General features: G+C 44.6%; 1 pseudogene; it reads right to left on the bottom strand.

Annotated features, from left to right (window-relative positions):
* Positions 1 to 7,522: 7,522 nt before the first annotated feature.
* LOC146021174 (RNA-binding protein MEX3B pseudogene) lies at positions 7,523 to 8,011 on the bottom strand (annotated as a pseudogene).
* Positions 8,012 to 23,165: the final 15,154 nt, after the last annotated feature.

Here is a 23,165-nt window from a genome sequence, read left to right as displayed (position 1 = left end):
TATTCTGGTTGGTGCGGCCGGGCCGTACGCGTACGTCCCGGGGTTTTTTATGATCTGCGCATGCGTACATTCGCTAATGCGCAGGCGCGAACACTCCACAACGCTTACGGACGGGTCTCTACGTGCGAAAAAACCTATACGCGAGTGTACGGGCATTGGGGGCGGCATAGGGGCGTGATGAGGGGAGCGGCCGAAATAATGAGGGAAAATGGGCGTAAATATGGGCGTACACGGGGGTGTGCACCAAAAATGAGCGGTGCTACTACCGCACGATCGATTAAAGCACCGTTCATTTCGGACACAAAACAGGCGGCCGCCAACCGCCATCTCAAACCACCCCTACAGATACCGCATGCCAGCGTGCGCCTGGGTTTGCTAATTTACGCTGATTACTACTCAAACACATACACCTGAATGTAATAAGCAATGCTGCAGTCTATTAAGTCCAAACCATGATTTCACTACCTGCAAGCCACACACAGCACTCAAACACATTGGAAGCTTATCTTTCTATACTTCTCGACATTTAAAGGTTTGTTTAATTTAAGGTAAGAATCTTTTTAAGACCTGCTTATATATGCTAAGGTAGGTATTTGCTAAACAGTTATACACATTCACTACGTGCTTTCATAGACTTTACACAGTAGCACACTCAATCTACACAAGTCGACATGTGTCAACGTGTTCACTCTAATACAAACATAGGTTTTGTATTTATGATACAATAACATAAACCACATCTAACACCTACAAAGGATGTTTCAGCAATGTTTTAAGCCCATGCCCACTATTTTGCACACAATCTTTGTATAGTACCCAAAATACAGAACAGTACCACTATCTGATCTGCTATGAATTGGATTTGACTACACTCTGGATGTAAGATGCCACCAATCACATTATTGCACTCACATCTCTCTAACAAAGGATTCCTACATCTGCTTATGACACTGTAAAATCATATATATTTAAAAACTTATACATGTTTGTTCACAAGCAATTTTATCATGTTTGGCCGATTCACACATCTTTTTTTAGGGAGGACACATATGCATTCCTACACAAATGTACCTTTTGACCCTTGTTTGTCTGCCTCACCCACTCCATGAGGAAAGCATTGTTCTGGACCTGCTTTTACCTACTACTGTAGGAGCTACCTCACCTGCACACAAACTGCTTTCTCACCTATTAAGTTGCTCTGCACATGTGCTGACACAAACTAATTAGCAGGGAAAAGTTGGATAGGAACATGGGAATGGCCATGGAGAGGGTTACACATGGGAAACTTCGACCACACTTCAACAAATGTTCAAAAATACCCTGGTCAGTAAGTACACATAAATCTAGTATTTGTTTCACACAAGAAATTACACATACAACAATTTTGTTTTAATTGGTAAAATAAATTTATTTGCTGTTCAGCATCACAGCTTAGTAGACACTTTCATGTCATAAATCAAATAAACAAATAAAATAGACACAAAAAAAAAAAAACAGCCAGAACAAGAGGTTGCATATCTCCAAACATGTGTTACCCTGCAAATGCAATGGTGAAAGAAATGGGGACACCAGAATACGTACTGCAACAACCAGGGTGAATACTAAGCAAGATACACACCACCAAAAATGTATCCTGCATTTGTAGAGGTCAAAATAAGAACTTTAATGCCCATGGCACGAAAATGGATCGATGGCCAACTCAGGAAGTGGATGTCCAGTGCAATTTAAACATTTGGGGTCCAACCACAGAGGAAGTGAACCAGGTCTCATTATTTGGGCCCTTTTTTCCCCCTTTTAGATGGGGCCTTGGGGACAGGGGCCTTTGGGTCAGATGGCTTGCGGCGTCTTCCCCTAGTGGACACAGGAGGGTCAGCAGAGGTGGAAGGTTGGGGAGCAGCTTGGGGTGGCCCAGCAGATGGGGGATTGTCCCTTAGGGACCTGGCGGTGGTCAGCAGCTCCGCAAGAATGTCATTCAGGCGGCTGAGGTGTTGGCCAATGCTTTGCATGCCAGCCGCCAGAGTGTCATTCATGCGGTTGAAGGCCTCACACTGCTGCCTGTTTGTGGCCTTCCAATCCTCCAAAAATTCCCCAATCTGCTGCTGACGGAGCGCAGCATCCACCCCTTGCTGCTCGATCCTCTCAAGCATCACCATCACGCTCTCATCCCATTTCTCCTGTCGCTGGGGCTGGGGGTGTCTTCTTGGTGGAGGCTGGACCACTTGCTCCACCTGTGGCTCTGCAGAGGAAGATGCTGCCGGTTCATCCTGGGTTTCTGCTTCTGCTAGGATAATAATTGAAAACAATGTCACCATCACATACGCACTAAAAAATATCTTTCAAAATACAATGCATTACTGTGACTTACCATCAAAAGCAGCATCAAAGACCTCCGCCGGGAGCTCACTGTCCATATTGGAGATCCCCCTGACCTCGGGCACATCAATGACGTCCAAGGCGTCCTGCTCCAGGGTGGTATACTCCAAAGTATCGGGCATAGGACCTCTTCACCGATAGCCAATCTCTGACCACTGGTGACACCTGGTTCACTTCCTCTGTGATCTTGTCCCAAAGGTTTCTCCTTGCACTGGCACCCGGCTTCCTGGTTGGCAATTCGATCCATTCGCGTGCTCTGGGCACTAAAATTCTTAATTCTGCCTCTACAAATGCAGGGTTTCTCTTTTTGGTGGTGGTATCCTGCTCAGTCCTCACCCTAGATGTTGCAGCTCGTTTTCTGGTGGCCCCAGTTCTCTCAACATGCACCTGCTGGGTCACACCTGTTTGGAGAGATGCAACCTCTTGTTCTGGCTGGTTGCTTGGCCCTTGTGGAGCTGGTGGAGGTTGAACAGGGCCTGTTAGTGAGGGGCCCGCTTGGTCTTGCAGGCTACTTCTCTCTTGAGCCCTCCTTCTCCGCTCCTGTTCCCTCTTCTGTAAAGATTCAAGCAGGGATTCTGCTTGTGCTCTCTGTAGAGCGTCCTCAGCTGCGGAATCGTCTGAGTTAGACATGTTTGCAGCAATTCTGGCCTGCATCTGACTGAATATTTATATGTTAATCTCCCGCCATGAACAAGGGGGCGTATATTTTTCCCCGCAATGTAGTTGCCAATTTACGCCGATATTTCCCGCCGATAATTGCCGCTTAAATTACGCAGGTCTCCACGCACCTGATCAATCACCTGTATATGCACATACACAGGTTGTGGAGCATTGTGTGCTACATCGTGAAATGTGTGCACCTGTCATTCCAATGATGAGTGTTGTCAGCTGGTATCTGTTGGAGTTCGTGTATGCTTTGTGAGTCACATTTCAAAACATCACGTTATAATGCTTTCCTTACATATGTAATGAGTATGAAATTGTCATACACCAACATGTTGCATTGTGCCCCTTTTAGCAGCGTATTTATTAGTAGACGGTTGCGTGTATTCTTTTACGCACACTGTATATACAGTACGTCTCTCCATGGAAATGGGTGTATTGTGCCCCTTTTAGCAGCGTATTTATTAGTAGACGGTTGCGTGTATTCTTTTACGCACACTGTATATACAGTTCCTCTCTATACATTGAATGCATGCTGTTGGTTATGGTGTGTGTATATCGGAACGGTCCGCGTAAGTTTCTATTCGCATCCAGTTTGTTAATGTAAGAAGGATTAATAAAGTTAATACCAAACAAACAATTTTTTACACCAATCAGCAAGCACCAAAAGTGATATATGTACCTGCAATTATTAACTGCGCCATTGCCACTATGACTTCAACCAGGGCTAGGGCGTTTTCGACACAGGAGCTGTTGGCCTTGGTTGAGGTCATGGACCATCACCTGGGGCCCAGGGGCCCATATGTGTCCAACATGGACAAGCGGCGGGCGTATACTGCTGCCCGCCGCCTAATATACACCCGGACCGGCGTCCGCAGAAGCCTGGGCCAAGTTGAGCGGCGCTGGTCTGACCTGCGCCGGCGGCAGCCAGTGTTGCTTTGTACACTTCGCCGCCATATTGCCCGATGTAAGTTTTTATGACTAGTATGTCTGCGTTTTTTTGCAAATGATTTCTGTACTTTTTATAAATATGTTCCTGAGTATGTGGGTGTATATGGGGTGTATAGGGGGTGTATAGGGGGTGTATATGGGGTGTATAGGGGGTGTATATGGGGTGTATAGGGGGTGTATATGGGTGTATAGGGGGTGTATAGGGGGTGTATATGGGTGTATAGGGGGTGTATAGGGGGTGTATAGGGGGGGGTTTAAGTAGTTGCTCAGTTTTTGGGTGTAGCATATCAATTAGTTTGCATGATAAATGTCTGAAATATAACAGCAATGATAATTTGGAAGGTTATGAGCATGACTAATGTGAATTTTTCTTTCCCCCTTTTTTATGAAACCCAATCTTTGATTTCTATGCCATCAACATGAACATTTCAGCACGGGCAAGAGCCCGCATAGAAGCCCGGGAGCAGGCAGCCCGGGACCAGGCAGCCCAGGAGCAGCCGGAAGAGGAGGAGGAAGAGGAGGAGGAGGAAGAGGAGGAGGAGGAAGAGGAGGAGGAAGAGGAGGAGAAGGAAGAGGAGGAGGAAGAGGAGGAGGAGGAAGAGGAGGAGGAAGAGGAGGAGGAAGACGAGGAGACAATGGGTCAAGCTGGGACCCACCAAATTTCGCCATCCCCTTCCCCCACCCCCTCCCCAACCCCCACCCACACCCCTACCCCCACCCCCTCCCCAACCCCCACCCCCTCCCCAACCCCCACCCACACCCCTACCCCCACCCCCTCCCCAACTCCCACCCCCTCCCCAACTCCCACCCCTACCCCCACCCCCTCCCCACCCCATTTCCAACCCCCCTACACCTCTCCACCACCCACCCCCAAACCTCTCCAATCCCCACTCACACCCACTACCAGCATCCAAAGTCCAATCCCATCCCCCTTGCTCCTGACCCCCCCCAACCACCGCACACCCAACCAGCGGCGACCAGGATGGCTCAAGTAGCCGTAAGTAAATAATGTGTCTAATGTTTACCTACACATTTCTACACATAAACAATCACAACAACCACATATGTGTATCCAACATCAACATTAGTTGCAACATATCACTGCAGGGAGACCATGAGGTGTGGCCTGTCCTTCTCCAGGAACAAGGGTCCCCTTGGTGGTTTTTTGGAGTGTGGCCATGCCTCACCCCTTGAATAATTGACATAACAGTACATCCAATGAGATATCCGACATTAGTGGTGTTGTAGTTATGTGGGTCCAGGTGTTGGGTAACTCCAGTTCCCAGCATGATGTGCAACATAAATGTAGAGATTGTTTTGTTAATAGTGTGTGAGGCCATGCGGATGCATGCTTTACAAACATAGCTGTAGGCCTATATTTTGTACAGCAATGTCCTAAATTTAAAATAGTAAGGAGTGCTTAAGCCGCAACAATGTCATAACCCTTAAATAGCACAGCCTAATTGTGAGGTTAGAGGAGAGTCCCCCAAAACCAAACTACCAATTGGGATACAGCATACATTCATCCAAGAAGGAGTAATTTAATTAATGTTATTTACTATGTACAGTATGTGTGTGTTAACATATTATTTTTTAGTACTGTGTTTACAGCAGACCCATCTTCAATGTAGTTTAAAAATGTATGTGGCCTTCACACATAACTCACAACTTTTTATTATGTACAAATACAACAAACATTTGTGTATGTTATATATTAATTTTTTTTTTATCCCTTCACTACAGACACTGAACAGCACCAGGAGGAGGTGGCAGCAATAATTCGGGAGATCTTCCTGACCCTCCTGTATTTGCACATCCTTTTTGCCCAACTGGAGGCCCGCATTTAATTTATTTTTATCCCCCCCCCCCCCTTATTATGTTTGTTAAAAATAAAAGTTTATATTCTGTTATAAATTGCCTGTGTTTTTAATAATAAATATGTTAGAGGGCTTGTAAGGGTAGGTACATACAGATGTGTAATGTAAGTTATATTTGTAATTTGAGGTGAGGGGTAATGATTGATGTGTGAATGTGTGTGTTTTTGAGTAAAATAACACATAGTGAAAATGCATGAATGTTTAATGTTGTTCGATTAAAACATCACACATAACATCAGGGTAGGTATACATGTTACACATTTTGGACAAACTAATTATGGACATAATTTAGTACATATACAGAAACACCAACATAACTTGATTTAAAAGTAACAGCAATATGGGGACACATAGATAGTGATTAAAATGCCACATTAGAACATAACAAATATACATGTAATGAGGGTTAAAATTTTGTTTTATTAGGGTCTTTATTAAGGTAGACAATTGAGTTAATAGAAAACAATAATTGAATAACAATTAGAATAATTAATTAATTGTCTGATTTGTAGTTGAAAGGCAAGATTTGCAGGTCCATATATGTGAAGGGTATGCCAGCGTGCACGGACGTACGCTCACTCTCACGAGCGGTGACATAAGCTGAGTTTTCCATTGAAAACAATAGGGACCCGTCCGTGCAAGCTGGCGTACGCTCAGATCTCCGCAAGAAGTCGGTGGGAAGACGGACGAGAGACGTCCGTAAACGGTGGCGTACGCTCTGTTGTACGCCAGTTGTCGGAGTGTAAGGGCTGGTCCGTCCGTGTACGTTGGCGTATGCTCAATTGTACGCCACTCCCCTTTGACGTTGTTTCTGGCCGTACGTATGCGGCTGACTTGTGGGTGGACTTAACCCCAACGGCCGCGTACGGAGAGCGTACGTTAATATGGAACGTACGCACGTTTGGCCGCTACGATCAGAATAACCTCCTTAGTGTGCTGTAAACATCAAAGCTTTTTTTTTGGTATTAACCCATTTTCCACCAAAGTGTATTGACCACTCCGTATTTATTAGGACATGTCAAATATTTTCCTAAACGTGCAATTATGAAAAGAAGCGAATTGCCTGGGTAGCAGGTGTGTGGCAGGCCGGACACTCTGGTAACACCCAGTCACAGATCCGTGTGGCACATTCCATGCAGAAGACATAGTGCCCACAGGGCACCAATGCTGCTATGACTTCACTCTCATGGCACACTACACCGTCTCTCCCACTCTTGCGCTGGCCATCTGAGATGCTGGATTCTGTGATATAGCCAGATGCCACAGATGAACTGCCCGGTAGAGATGACGATGATGAAAACTCAGCACTATTTGAAAAGTAAGAGCAGGATCCTTGGCTCGGCAGCCAGGAAATACTGTTGACTGGATCACTGTGAATCCTATGTGCCAGTGGATGCTCTAGACCTATCCCAGGATCAGGCAAGGTGAGGTAGAGCAAAGGGGTGGCACTTCCACTCATGCTGCTATTTCTCCTCAGAGTTGGGCATCCACTTAATTCCTAGAGTTGTCCACTTTGTGTTTCATAGGCTGCCATGTTGGGAGTTCTCCCAGCAGAAAGGCTCCATCCAAGATCGATCTGCATAGACTTTCATTGCACGATCCCACAGGGTCTTGATGTGGGGCTGACATCTTAGCACAAATTTTGCCTGAGCCTCCACCTAGCAGGAATCACTGTCAGGAGGAAAATGTACCAAAGAACCTGTCCTCTTAGTATAGTGGGCTTCAATCTTCTCTCGCGCACGGTCCACATTCTCTGGTATCCCTGTGACTTCAAAAACAGGTTCTTTGTCTCAGCTGGGTGTTAAAATATAAGTGTGGGTGCTCTGTTGAATTCTCTTGATGGTAGCATCTTTATGTCCTACAACAAGACCAACCACACTGTGAGGTACGCGCATTCGAATTGTAGTTTAACCTGGAAAATTTGGTGGCACCTGGGTAGTTCCAGAATTTGCTGCTGCAAGAATTTTCTGATTTGCCATCTCTACATCCTCTTTTCGGTCAGTTACAATAAAGACAGGCTCCTCTCCTCGCACAGGTGTCTTGATACAAGCATTTGTCTTGGCTTGCAGAGCTATCATGTTACATCCCTGCCTGCCCACAATCTTTGCAACGACTTCGGAGCTGGGCACCGGGACTCCCTCTCTCATGTCGGTGCCTCTCCGCCACGCCCCGGGAAACTGATCGGTCATCTCCTTAAACAAGTCTTCCGGCTCCGGAGTCCCTGTGATCACCATCTCTGAGCCACCGTTGTCTTCCTTTGGATCATCTTGGAAGCCCAGGACGGAGAGTGGGTCCAACATCAGTGGGACTTCCTCCTCGGCGGGTTGCGAGGGGAAGAGCTGGGCAGGCAGCATGATGCTGGCAGTTGTTGGGAGCTGTGCAGCGTCTGGGGCCCCAGGGAACAGCGTTAGAGGAGGCAGGCGGGCAGGGGACTGGGGGGAGGTGCCGTGATGTTCCAGCTCTTTGTGGTCAGCAGTATTCTCCTCCACCCGCAGTGGACACACTTTCAACGGGAGTCCCAGGGGTAACCTGCAGGGAAGATGCTCTGGGTTGGTGCCTGGCTGGTATCCTTGGAGTGACGGTTGCAGGCAGGGCCGAATTTGTGCCTAGGCACGTGAGGCACCGGCCACAGGGTGGCACCAATTAAGGGCGGCAGGCAGGCTAACATTCTGTTAAATAGCAGCATGGCACAGCGGGTGGGCAGCAGCGAGTGACAAGTGCCGCCGCCGCAGACGTGAATTATCATGTGTTGGCGGCAGCGCCGCTAGTCACCCGCCACTGCCCACCCGCTGTGCCATGCACATTACATCACCGCTTAGTGGCTGGGTCCGACGGTCCACCTGCGTGTCCGGAAATGTCTCAGACTCACTGCTGCCGGCGCCCGCCCATTGGCTACTCTACACACACACAGTCTATTGTCTGCTGTGTATCCAGGAGCTGAGCAACGCGCAGATCCTCCCTGCGCTCAGTCAGTCACAGTGTGTGAGCCGGAGAGAGACTGACAGAGATAATGTGCTAATCACTGTACTCATAAGTGCCTCCCTCTCTCCGGGTCCTCCGTACAGTGAGCAGTCCACAGTGCTTAAAAAAATATTGAGGTGGGCTACAGTTACATTTTAATGTAATATAAATAACATTGTATATACATATATGATTACATTAAAATAGGAGGGGGGGGGACAAAAATGTTGTGCCTAGGGGCGGCCTGACCCCTAAATTCGCCCCTGGTTGCAGGATGACAGTTGGGACCCAGCTGTCAGTAGTATTGCGTTCTTCCAGTGGGGCAGATGTATGAAGTGTCATGTGCTTTATGCACATAGCGCACCTTTATTACTGGTATTACCGCTTCCTTCAAATGTATGAAGCTGCTTTTATCGAGTACAGCTTTGCGTGCTTTGTATAATGAAGAAGCGCTAAAGCATGGGTCTTCAAACTGCGGCCCTCCAGATGTTGTGAAACTACAAATCCCAGCATGCCTTGCCACAGTTTTGCTATAAGAGTGTTAAAACTGTGGCAAGGCATGCTGGGATTTGTAGTTTCACAACATCTGGAGGGCCACAGTTTGAAGACCCATGCGCTAAAGTATAGGCTTTTTTCCCGTATAAACATCAATTAATATGTCAGTCGGACAAGTGTCTTTTATCCTTATCATTTGCAGTAAAAACGGCATTATCCCATATTTATTGTATATTATATGTTCCTATATTGTTTATTTGTTTCCAGGGGGATGATGGCTATATCTTTTTTATTTAGGTGGGATGATTTTAATGCAGATTTGTATACCTGACCATTCTATGGTCGACCAAACAATCCCAACCCGGGATGGTATACGGTAGAATGGTTGATGTTAATGGCGATATGATTATTACCAGAGATACAATATGTGAAAAGCGCAGGTTACGTAATGTGTCCGTAACCTGCTTACCCTTTATACCTAGCTACGTGCGAACAAAACGTAGCGCAGCGTAGCGTACCTTTTAATTGTATGTTATACACTTAAGAACCAATACCTTGATAAGAGATCCCTTCGCAGGACTTTGTCTCTAATTCTGCGAATATACTTTAAAGGACAGAGTCCGCAATGTACCTTATCGCTATTATGCGAATAACCAGACACGACCACTGAATAGAAGTAAGGAGGTTAGAACTCCATATAAAAGGTTGTATTAAAGTCCCTAATGGACAAAAGGGGGTTACAGAAATAAGAATAAACAGGTATAACAAGTGATACAATCTACTAACAATGAATACTAACAAACTCTGCTAAGGGGAAAGAATACAATAATACAAGACACAATCAGCCAACAATACTTATAAGAATAAATACCGTGAAAATGCAACCGTTTACCGTGGTTATCTAGTAAGCGAAGCGCAGTCCGGTCAGAGCTCACTATCGTTCAGGAATGAACTATAGTCCGGTAGGAAGGTCCAGGGAAAGTAGATGTGCCGAAGAGACCGAGCCTGCTCCGGGTCGCCTATCTTATAGGGTCAGAAGGGGGAGGTCAAAGGCCATTCTCATTGGTCAGAGATCATATGTCCGGTCCACTGTGATTGGAGGTTAGACGCTGTACCTGGTCTGACCAGGTGCAGGGGAGTGAACTTAAGAGTCCTTTGTTTGGTGGTTTCGGCGTCAGCAAGGATAAGAACCGGTTTGAGCTAGTTTCCTTTGTTAACTACTTACAACAGAAACTGTCTCTGAGATATGGATTATGTCCATATCTATCGGGCAATGTACATTGCGACATATTCGCAATGACCGGAATACTTCGCATAATGAACTGAGCGGAACGGTACTAAACACGATATAGACAGGTGTGTGCAGGGCTAACTAAGCTATGTGTGGCGTTCTAAACCTTTTAACTATATTTCATTTCGTGTAAGTGTGTTATTATGAATTTATGTGTGATAGTATGTCTACTCTTCTGGTCCACATTGTCACACATACTCGGGTATGGAAACTTTATTTGCGCAACTCTGCGAACCAAAATGGCGGCCATACTATCACAAAATGGCGTGTGTGTACACCTAGACTTCCACAGTCCACCCTTTAACAGTAAATATAAAACTGTTACAATACAAAAACATTTCACACGACAATACAGAAATTCATAATCCTAACAAAGAAATTGGGATCCATGAAATAAACATATAAGGGGAGTAAACCATCTGCTCTCGGCCGATCCAGGATCATGGATAAACGATGGGCCGCATTTATCGAACAATCTACTCAGGGTCACGAAGGATAATGTACAATTTTGGGATAAAAAATAAAAACAGGGGTGGTTACAACATATACACGTTCACAAATATGGCATCCTTTGGTAGGTATTGTTTGTGACAACAGATCCTTGAACTCTTTGTTGTCTCTCTTTTTGGTATGCTTTTAAGTATGATGGTATTAAAACATCCGGTCCCGGGTAAGGTGTCAAGTTTATAGATTCTACCTTAACCTAAGCTGGGACGGGTAACACACTCTCAGAACTCTGTATCGTCCGTCCAATGCCTGGCAGCAGGGCGGCGGCGGTATCCTTGCTTTTGAGGATAAGAATAGGACCCACAATAGAGAAAACTGAGAAAGGAAACATTTTGTTAGTGATCCTTTCAACCTGTCACCAGTGGGGTGTGTCACAGTCCCTTTTTGTAGCTTGTACAGGTTGCTTGACCTTAGCTGCTCTCCAGTCCTCCCGAAATGGTGCCTCTTAGCGATTTCTTTCTTTCGCCCTCGAGTGTAGGGACCTTCCGGTTTTCAGTTCTTTTGGCAGTAGGACGAACGTACCCGAATCTCTCTCTGCGACTTTGTTATTGAGGTAGTGCTGGTCAACAAGATCTGGGGTGGTCCTTTCCAAAGGTCTATCAAGCAACCTGTATATGGAAAAGCAGGGGAAACAACAACAACATCTCCTGGTTCATGGTTATGACAGTTCACAACAGGTGTCAACAAAGTCCTTTTGCTGCAGTTTTCCAGGTGTGGATACATCACTTGCATTTGTGGTCTAGGATCTCCTTGTGGGATTACCATAACCTGTGGCTGCCCGCCAAGCAATGTTTCGATGGGGACCAATGAGGTGGAGTTCTGAGAGTGATTTTACTACTACAAAAAAGATTATGGGGTGTACCATCAGTCCCTGAAGGTTAACACATGACTTAAACCTTTTATATATATATTTGCATACTCAAGGGTGCTTCTGGGCTGCCATATCTATACACACAAACGTCAACATATATATATATATATATATATATATATATATAAAAATAAATAAATAACTTAAATGCTTCTAGAGTGGACTGTACAAAGCCAATTTTGTATTACCTGCAGAGGATCCTGCTGGAGGAGGGATGTGGAGATGGCTCTGTGGGAACAGCCGTTGCAGTTTGTTTCCCCCAGACAAGTAAGGCATGATTCTGTCGTCTTACCTGTCTGTGGGCACACCAGTAATTTTGGACTAATTTTTCCACATACCTTCCCTGTCAAGACAAGTCAGGCCATGGGCTATCTCTGTCCTGACAGTTTGGCATGTTCTCAGAGTCACTGGTTTACCTTGTCCATCTTTCTATTCCTGTCCACATCCCTTCGGCTTCCAGACTGCTTCTCCTGCAGGGGACACAAATCTTGTATTACTATGTGAATATACTGACATTTATAGGGGGACCACAAACATTATCCGCAGAGCGCATGGCTCACCCAGCTGCCTTGCCAGCATGTTCATCATCAAGTGACACTGAATCCTCATTGAAGATGTGGTTTTTACACTTGATAACAGCCACTCTGTCCGGCAGCTGTGTGACTGTCGAGAATCTTTTAAACTTACAACGCTTGCGCCACTGGAGTGCCAGCTACTGAAACAAAACATCTGATGCGCCATAGGGCCTAAGATCTTTTGTATTACCCCAACAAACATACTTGGAGTCGGCATGAATATTGGCTGTTTTTTTTTTTTTTTTTTCAGTTCGCAGTACTATTAATGAGACTGCTGCTGCTGAGTGAGACGTCCAATGGGTTCAGCCTCTACTATGCCTTTTCCATCTATTACGGTATAGCCAGTGTACAATTTTTCCCTCTCGGTGTTGTGGAAAGAACGGGAAAAAAAATGAATTACCTCTTCCAATGGGTTGTTACCACCCTTTGGGGGCATGCTGCAAAAGGTCTGATTCAAACATGTCATGCAATCATATTCGTCTCGGCTCCCACTAAATTCCAGCAACCTCAGCACCACTCCACCCTTTGTGCCTTTGGCGGGCACACCTGGTAAGAGTGTTGCTGGGTTTACAATATTACCCATTTTACATGGTAACATCAATGCAAGTTCCCATTTAGTGAACTTGGCTGATGAATATTTTTCACATGTTTAGGCAGAATTTTAGGAGTGTCCAGACTATATGAGGAGCATAAACAGTTAAAACACACCCCAACACCACATTCTCAGTTTTGTTTACCAGTAGTGCTATGGCGACTACACTGTGTAGACAAGTATGAATGTGCTTAAGTAATAGGGTTTAATTGCACACTGCAGTACGACATTGGTCAGGCTGGCATCACCAGGTTTCTTACGTCACTATATCTGTCGCCCCCTCAGCAGGTCTAATATTCTACATCACATGGTCTCTTGTGTCAGTTTTACCCATGGCAAAAGGCTGTAATCAGGCCTGTTTCTTCTTCTTTACTATCCACATCTGTCTGTGAAGACATGGGTATTGTGATTGCACCTATTTATATGTAAATGCGTTTTACAACCCTTTTCATTCTTTGTAGAAGGGGAATGCTTTGTGCATTACTTGGACTGCTTTTCACAAGATGGTGGCTGTGGTTGCCCTGGGTAACATTAGGAGTAATGCTTAAAGTTATTGAGACTTTGTTCAAGATTTACTGAAAAATATCTCTATTGTGACTACTCGCTTTGCAGGGTACCGCATATTCACAATGGTATTTCTCTGCTGGGAGTGCGACAGATTCTTCGAACTATTTATCTATGATTTGTGGGTTTCTGGAACAGAAGGGTAGGGGAAGGAGAAAAAATTGGAAAAAGAGAGAGAGAAAAACTCAAAAAGGGTAGAAAATATTAATGACAGTAATGTGTACATTTATTTTCAACAGAAACATTTTTCTTTTATTTTGATGACGCCAGGATTTAGCACTATGGGGGAATTGGCTCTCAACTATTTGGTTCTTACCCTTGTCAACTCCTGTTCTGATTCGTAAGCCCTCCCTTTCTTTCTGTTTCCCAGTGTGGTTGTGACTATGGGCTGTGTCTAGGGGTATTTAGCTAAAAGTTCTCTTTTTGGGAACCTTGTTATTTCACTGGGTATTTTCCCAGCTCAACCTCAGGTTTCGAATGGTGAGGCTGTACTTTGGGGCGCTATACTTTCTGTTTTTAACAGGGTTTCTATTGAAGCTATGGTTGCCATTGATCCTGTGTCCTTCCCATCTTTAGTTCAAAGGGAACTCGGTATTTGTGCTGTAGTTTTTAGCTACCTTAGATGGATTTGACTCTATAACAGTGGAATACAACATTAGCCTCTGAGGACTGTCCAGCATATCTTGCACTTCTTGTGTAAGATTTCTAGGAGTGTCCAGAAATACCCCATCAGGGGTGCAATAGATGACACATCCCATTTTACATAGTAAATCTCTACCCAGGAGGTTAGTCGGGCCGCTGCAGCCAACAGAAAAGAGTGTTTGGTATGCAGAGGCCCGCTTATAACATCTGCTGGTTTCGTCAGTGGGTAATGTTGTATTTTTCCTGTTACCCCGCTTGCTGCTACTAATTGCTTGACACAACCTAGACCAGGAGGGAATGTTGTTAACGGGTTAGGTACAAAAAAAACTTTATATTTAAACTATTCCACTTACCCATATCTGAGGCTCCTCCCTCAGATATTGTCTTATGTTACCTGGATGTGGGGTGTATGTGTGTCCTACTCCCTGTTTGCATATATGTGTCATGCTTAGGGCGGCGTTGGCTACTAGGTGGGGCTATGGCTATGTGTTGAGACCTACCTGTCTTCTCCCATTGTGTCTCTCAGTTACTTACATATGTGTTATGTTTTCTATGGTTATTTACCCTGCAATGTCTGGCTATGTGTCCATTGTTTCCACATTTGAAACATACTATTTGGTTTTGTCTTTCTGTCATAAATCGTTTGTCCAGATCAACAGCAGATTTCTTTAAAATGTGTATTGACATCTGTCTGCAGTTGGGGTGAATGGTTTCTAGGTTGGTTCTCAGATTTTTTCTAAGACCTTGTATCAGCACAGAGACAATCCCTCCCTTAAGATGTATGTTGTCCCCGTGGCCGGGGATACCAGAGTGTTTTGGCAACATCTGTAAAGCACGGTTGAAATATCCGCTGGTGGACTCACCATCTTTCTGTGTGATGGTGAACCCTAAGGTATTTTCAACTGTCCCTGGGAAATATACACCCAATTGTATATTTATTAGGCGTATATTTTCCTGGTTGCCCTGTTCAGTTAAGATCTTATCGCCCTCCACACCACTGTCTCGAATGAACTTCTGGACATCTATATGTGAAGGGAGGCAAGCTCTCAACATGTATCGCCAATCCTTATTGGTGGGCTCATCTGAATTTCCTCGCTCCCTTACAAATTTCTGACACTTTGCCAGATCTTTGCTGGGATCAGGGAAATTTTTGATGATTGAATGACGTTCCAATCGTGTCCATGTATTGTGCATGTCACTATCCTTTACAGGCATTACCTCATCCCCGCCTCCCCGTCCACAAGGAGGTTCCACTGTGTGCAGAGGGTGGATCTGTATTCCCCCTGCACCATTGGACAACATCCCAGGAGCAACTATCTCTGTGCTGTGTTGTGTGTACTTACCTGTGTCTAATACTATGCTGTTGACATCAGCCGTCTCCTCCTCCTGTGCTGGGACCCCAGCAGTGGGTTGCACCTTTTCCTCAAGCATGTTAAGGGCATGGGAGACGGCCAGTGCCAACAGCTGCTCGTTCTCCTCTCGGGTTTCCTTATAAGGGGGTAAGACAGGGTACAAGTTAGTAACGGATACATTATTACTTATGTCTTTCTTATGAGTCATTAACCCCTTCGGCACAAATGGGGGTGGGGGAGTTGATTCTATTGCGGCAACGGTTGCATTTTTATTGTGGCTGATTGTGTCCGGTATTGCCAGATCTTTGATTCCCCATTGTTCCTGTCCTTCCTTCTGCCACAATTTAAGAATATCTATATGCTTCACTCTCTTCTTACGACTGGAGAGTAGGCATATTTCATCTTTTACTGCCGATAAGATTTCTGGATCGAAGCTACCAACACTGGGAAATTCTAACTTGCTGCCTTGTGTCATTTTTCTCCATTTATTTTGGTAAACAACTGCGAGTTCACCGTGCTTCCTGCACATAATAAAAGCAGCCGATCCTTTTGGCTGGCTTGCTTCCTCCCTAACATGCACGTTATCACAGCGTGACCCGTTATTACCCATAATTACAGGAATAAATGTTCACGCCTAATAGATAATCGGTGGGTTATTTAAGTTGAGAGCTCCCCAACCACTCACTTCTCCACACAGCGACACTTCAACGCAATCAAGCGAAGAGCCCACAATGCGAGGTAATGTACTCAATCACCAAGTCTTTCAACTAGCAGCGAACTTCTAGCCAACTTGCTTGATGCGGCACAATTTTTCCAGGGTATAACAAACTTGTTTTCCTATACCCCCAAAAATCGGATTTCTAAAGTAGCTAATCGGAAACAAGTGCGTTCCGATATATCTTCTTGTACCCTCCTAGCGGAATTAATTCCACTGAAGGGGCAGTTCCTATGGGCACGTCGTCACGTGAACCCGGGTCCTAACTGGACTGTCCTACACTGGACTTACACTGCGCTGAGTCGTGCCGTCACACACCCGTTCGCCTCAGTTATGTTTCACACTGGGCGCTGGTTACACCTTGGTCTTATGCATATATTTGAAATATTTCTGTACAGAAAATCTTCCCAAGTTGGTAGCTTTTCACTGGATACTTATGCAGGTATAAATCCCTTATAATAAACTATAGGAATCTATTAAAATAATGCTTGAGTTGCTTGTTTAAAAAAAAATGAACAAAAAGAAAAAACTTATTTTCTTTTATTAATCACCACCTCATTCGCAGTATATTGTTATACTGTTTAAATAAAGCTAGCGGTTAAATACTGTTCACCTTTGAGTTCCTATGTGTGCTGCATGTGCAGTACCAATGAACAGCCACGTGTGTACATGCACTGTTCACAGGCCGCCGATGAATCGGCCACCCACGTGTTCTATGGTGTATTTGCAAGGTTGCGCTCGGGTTTCGCTATACGCAGTAATTGCGCCTAAATGTGGAATAAATCCCTTAACTCTGTCCGAGAGTTACGTATCAAGATGCGAAATAAATCCCGTACTTAATCCGTAAACCACGTACAAAGATGCGAAACTTTCCCGATGTGGGCACGTGCGCGCGCACCTTGCGTAATACACAATAGACGCTTTACGTTACTGCAAAAGGTCCAGGACTTGTCGCCACGTGGCGTGGTCCCTGTTTTTGCGGTAACTAACAATAAACAATTATAGTTTTGCACAGAGGGGATCCTCTATGTACTATAATAAACACAGACTCCACGTGTGCGAACCTTATCGCACGTGGTACATATACTATAATAAACAAGCAGCCCAAGACACTATACCCCGTTAAACTACTTGTGGCAGGCAGAAGTACAGTTTACTAAACACTTAGGTATGATATGCTTTAAAACACGTGGCTTTCACTTATTGTACTCCGGGTTCAGCGCTAGCACTTCCCGAACCCCGCACCGCCGTGGAATCGGCCTATCCAGCAATGGAAACAAATAAATACTTCCACCCTTTTGCTGGTATAGGTCGATCCGCACGCCTGGTACTGAGTTCTGGACTGTGGAGCGGACGGACGAGCCCTCAATTGTTAATGGCGATATGATTATTACCAGAGATACAATATGTGAAAAGCGCAGGTTACGTAATGTGTCCGTAACCTGCTTACCCTTTATACCTAGCTACGTGCGAACAAAACGTAGCGCAGCGTAGCGTACCTTTTAATTGTATGTTATACACTTAAGAACCAATACCTTGATAAGAGATCCCTTCGCAGGACTTTGTCTCTAATTCTGCGAATATACTTTAAAGGACAGAGTCCGCAATGTACCTTATCGCTATTATGCGAATAACCAGACACGACCACTGAATAGAAGTAAGGAGGTTAGAACTCCATATAAAAGGTTGTATTAAAGTCCCTAATGGACAAAAGGGGGTTACAGAAATAAGAATAAACAGGTATAACAAGTGATACAATCTACTAACAATGAATACTAACAAACTCTGCTAAGGGGAAAGAATACAATAATACAAGACACAATCAGCCAACAATACCTTTAAGAATAAATACCGTGAAAATGCAACCGTTTACCGTGGTTATCTAGTAAGCGAAGCGCAGTCCGGTCAGAGCTCACTATCGTTCAGGAATGAACTATAGTCCGGTAGGAAGGTCCAGGGAAAGTAGATGTGCCGAAGAGACCGAGCCTGCTCCGGGTCGCCTATCTTATAGGGTCAGAAGGGGGAGGTCAAAGGCCATTCTCATTGGTCAGAGATCATATGTCCGGTCCACTGTGATTGGAGGTTAGACGCTGTACCTGGTCTGACCAGGTGCAGGGGAGTGAACTTAAGAGTCCTTTGTTTGGTGGTTTCGGCGTCAGCAAGGATAAGAACCGGTTTGAGCTAGTTTCCTTTGTTAACTACTTACAACAGAAACTGTCTCTGAGATATGGATTATGTCCATATCTATCGGGCAATGTACATTGCGACATATTCGCAATGACCGGAATACTTCGCATAATGAACTGAGCGGAACGGTACTAAACACGATATAGACAGGTGTGTGCAGGGCTAACTAAGCTATGTGTGGCGTTCTAAACCTTTTAACTATATTTCATTTCGTGTAAGTGTGTTATTATGAATTTATGTGTGATAGTATGTCTACTCTTCTGGTCCACATTGTCACACATACTCGGGTATGGAAACTTTATTTGCGCAACTCTGCGAACCAAAATGGCGGCCATACTATCACAAAATGGCGTGTGTGTACACCTAGACTTCCACATTGACCATAGGATGGTCGACAGTCATAAGGTTGACACCTTGGGGTCGACATACAGGAAGGTCGACAGGGGTCTATGTCGACATGGGTCAAGGTCGACAGGGGTCTAGGTCGACAAGGGACTAGGTCGACATGGGTCAAGGTCGACACATGTGTTAGGTCGACGTGGGTTAGGGCGATGGTCAAAAGGTCGACATGGGATTTTTGACTGTTTTTTGAGCTGACGTGCCTACAGGTGGTATTTCATGCCCTACCATCCACTAGGGTGTGGGTGGAGAATAAAATAGTGTGCCCGAAGCATGGCAAGTGCAGCGACTGTGTCGACATTCGGGTAAATAAACAGTAAAAAAACCATGTTGATCTTTTGACCGTCGACCTAACCCATGTGTCTTGATGTGGGGCTGACATCTTAGCACAAATTTTGCCTGAGCCTCCACCTAGCAGGTCCATGCAAATATCTGTACCATTAGAATGGAAATCACTGTCAGGAGGAAAATCTACCAGATAACCTGTCCTCATAGTATAGTGGGCTTCTATCTCCTCTCGTGCACGGACCACATTCTCTGGCATCCCTGTGACTTCAAAAACAGGTTCTTTGTCTCGGCTGGGTGTTAAAATATAAGTGTGGGTGCTCTGCTGAATTCTCTTGATGGTAGCCCCTTTATGTCTTACAACAAGACCAACCACACTGTGAGGTACACGCAGGGCCGGCAACAGAAATCTTGGGGCCCTGTACACTGATATTTCTGGGGCCCCCCAGCCTTCACCCCCACCCCCAGGTAATTCCAAGCCGACAAAACCCTCTTCTGCATGTAGAACCTACTGGACACAAGAATAATAAAAAAAAAGAGTAGCTTACTGAAAACACTACTTGAATAGAACATCCATTTCATACAGATACAAAATTATATGTTTAACAAACAATGTGATAAATAATTTTACAACATCAACATTTTTCTTTTTCTAAAGGCCACGATAAATGAGTCCCAATGCATTTAAAGTTATAAATGTCTTCTTACTTTCAAGGAAGCAAAATCTTTTATATTATCATCGAAATCAATATTCTGTGCTATTTCATGTTCAATTGACAGCAATGCTAACCCATTTAACCCATTTTAACGACTTTCAAGCATAGTTGCTCGCAGGTGGGTTTTTATGATGGCAAGTTTGCTGAATGCTCGCTCCCCTTCTGCAACCATAATTGGAAGAGTGCAGAAGATTCTTAATCCAACATATACTTCTACGAAAATGTCTTCCAACTGCGGCTTGTAAATTGCATTCAGCAGTGTAAGAGGTCCAGACACATGTTCTCCAAACGTCGCTTTGCAGATACTTTTAAGGTGTATTATTTCGTTCTCCAAACTGGAAGTCAGGTCATCTGGATACTTGTCCAGCAGTGATTTGCATTGTTGACGGATTTCACCTTCACTAAGAACATGGAATTTTAGAAGTGGTGAAAACAATTTTGAGATGAGCTCCATGTGCTGAAACCGATCTGTGAGATCTGATATAATGGAATCCATTATTAATAAGAAGTCCTCTCTCTTAAATGCAACCTCAGGAGGAGCATCACCAACTGTTTCTCCGGGCTGTTTAAGCTTTGCGCGGATATTCAAATTATTAGCAACAATTGTGGCTTCAGAGAGAATAACTTCCCATTGTTCTCTTAGGGATCTCATTTAAAAAAGTAAGGTCATTTATGTTTGCAGCTGCAATTTTCAGCGTGATTGCCCTTGACTGAAGGATTACGTTTCTATCGTCAAAACTTTCTAGAATCTTAGCCCACAACAGCCGTAAAACTTGAAAAATATTTACGCAAACCTACTAGTTCAGAGTAAGCAGTTGGGTAAGTTCTTTCCATTTGGTGGCAACAGCGGCGTAGCTACGTTTTGGGCCCCCCGCCGCCCATTCAAAGCCCCCCCAATCCCCCGCAGCCTTACCTTTCGCGCTGGTCCCGGCGGCTCCGTTCTTCTGCTGAGGACCACCACAAAATGGCCGCCCCCATACAGCAGACAGTTTCAGAGAACTGTGTGCTATATGGGGGCGGCCATTTTGTGGTGGTCCTCAGCAGAAGAACGGAGCCGCCGGGCCAGCGAAATAGGTAAGCCTGCGGGGGATTGGGGGGAGGTGTAACTATAGCACCACAGCCCCCGGCGCCCCCATATGCACAGCGCCCCCCCGCGGTGGCGGGGGCTGCGGTGCTATAGTTACGCCAGTGGGTGGCAATCAATTCATCTAACGCTTCAATAACACCGGAAAGATGTCGAGCAACTGGGCGAATTGCTTCTTTTTTAGCACTCCAACGGGTGTCACTTTGACTTTGTAGAGAACATCCTGTTTTTTTCAGTGATCAACCTCCACCTGTCAGGGTTGCAACTAAACAGAGCATAGAGGCGATAAACACATCCAAAAAAAGTGATTGATTCATGGCAGCACGATGCACCATGTACACCAACAAGATTTCGAGAATGCGCAGGGCATGGTGAATAGATCGCTGTTGGATGTTTTGCCTGAACACCTTTAACTCTTCCAGACATGTTACTGCCATTATCATATCCTTGTCCTCTGCAATCAGCCATGTTTATGCCATAGTGCTGAAGTCGTCTTAATATCTCCATCCCAGTTTTCTGGGAAAAATAAAAAACTCAATAAATCTTTCTTGCACGGACCATTGCCTTGTTTCTTTATCCTTGTAAATGTAGCGCAAAATCAGGTCATTTTGCTCATTGTGAGCTGTGCCAGATGTAGCATCACATATCAGAGAATAAAAAATAGATTTGGCTCTTTCATTTAAAATAACATTTAAGACATGTTTCCCACACAATTCAATGAACTCATTTTGAGTTTCGTGTGACATATAGTGAGCTTGAAGTCGTTTACCACTGTCTTGGAAACCCGTATTTTCCAAGTACCTCCTCCGTTTAATAAAGCACTGGTGTTTGCTGTTTCCTTCATCGGCCCGTCCATGCGGATGACTAGAAGACCAGTCCAGGTTTAAAACAAGGTCAGCCCTGATGGGTTACTTTAGCTAAGTGCTCTTCTAGCAAATAATCGTAATGAGAAACTAATTCAAGGTTTCCTAGAAAGTTACCATTATGCACATCTCCTATTTTATCTGTGCTGCCTCGGAATGTTTGACCACGTGATCCTAAACGAATAGTGACATTGAGAAAACGTTTCAATAAGCAAATCAACTTCTCTTTTTCGGATAACAACTGTTGTAGTTGATTATCAATTGCTCTACTGTCACCCATAACAGCATGTTCAAGTGTTCTCCACTGCAAATAAAACTGCTTGTGTTGAAGACTACTCTCATGCTCTGGAAGTCTTCTGTAAAGTTTCCGCCATTTCTGTTTCTTGAGATTAAAACCTTCTTCTGTAGCAAGGGAGCTTACAGGATGTTTGGACTGAGAAGCAGATGCAAACAGTTGGCATGGGACACAGTATAAGGTCTTTTTTACTAGACTTGAAAACAGCCAAACTCTGGGTGACTTTTCTCTTCCGTTGGGTGTACGTGTGTGGAGCAGATAAGTGGGAGAAAATTGCCATCGACATCTGTAGGAAGTTGCCCAACCATTTCTTTTAGTTTTTCTTCAGAGTGTAGACCAATTTTCACAATGACTTGCCGATCATGGTCTGTAAGCACTTCAGGCCATTCACCTGGATCTTTTGGGTTAAATGGAATCTTCTGGCCCACATCCAGCTGCATATTACTTGGTCCAGACATTTCTTCATCAGAAATGATAGGTACATCCTCAGAAGGTATTTTCAGGATGGCTGTGGTTGAAGTTGATGCTTCACAAGTTGCATTTAGTTCATCCTGGGAATCTAATGCAGTCTCAGGTGACTTCTCAAAACTTACAACCTCTTCGTCAGACTTCTGTGTCTCCTCTTTGTCAGAAATCTGTCTCTCGTCTTCATCAGTCTTTTGTCTCTTTCATCATCTGTCTTCTGCCTCTTCTCAAAATACTTAAAAAGGACATTTTTCTCCTTAAGGTCTTCATCTCTCTTTATCATTGTCTTTCTTTTCCTTCCTTTTTTGGGCCCAAGTTTTTTATTGATTCATCATGTAGATGCCTACAAAACTAATATAAATGAATACAACCATATAGACCAGTCTTTCCCAACCTCGGAACTATTAAGCACCTTAATAGTCCAAGCTTCAGCACAGATGGT

This window comes from Crinia signifera, chromosome 7 (assembly GCF_055691185.1).
Source record: "Crinia signifera chromosome 7, ASM5569118v1, whole genome shotgun sequence".
NCBI lineage: Eukaryota > Metazoa > Chordata > Amphibia > Anura > Myobatrachidae > Crinia > Crinia signifera.
The sequence above is the reverse complement of the archived record's forward strand: the minus strand, read 5'-3'. Positions and strand labels throughout refer to the sequence as shown.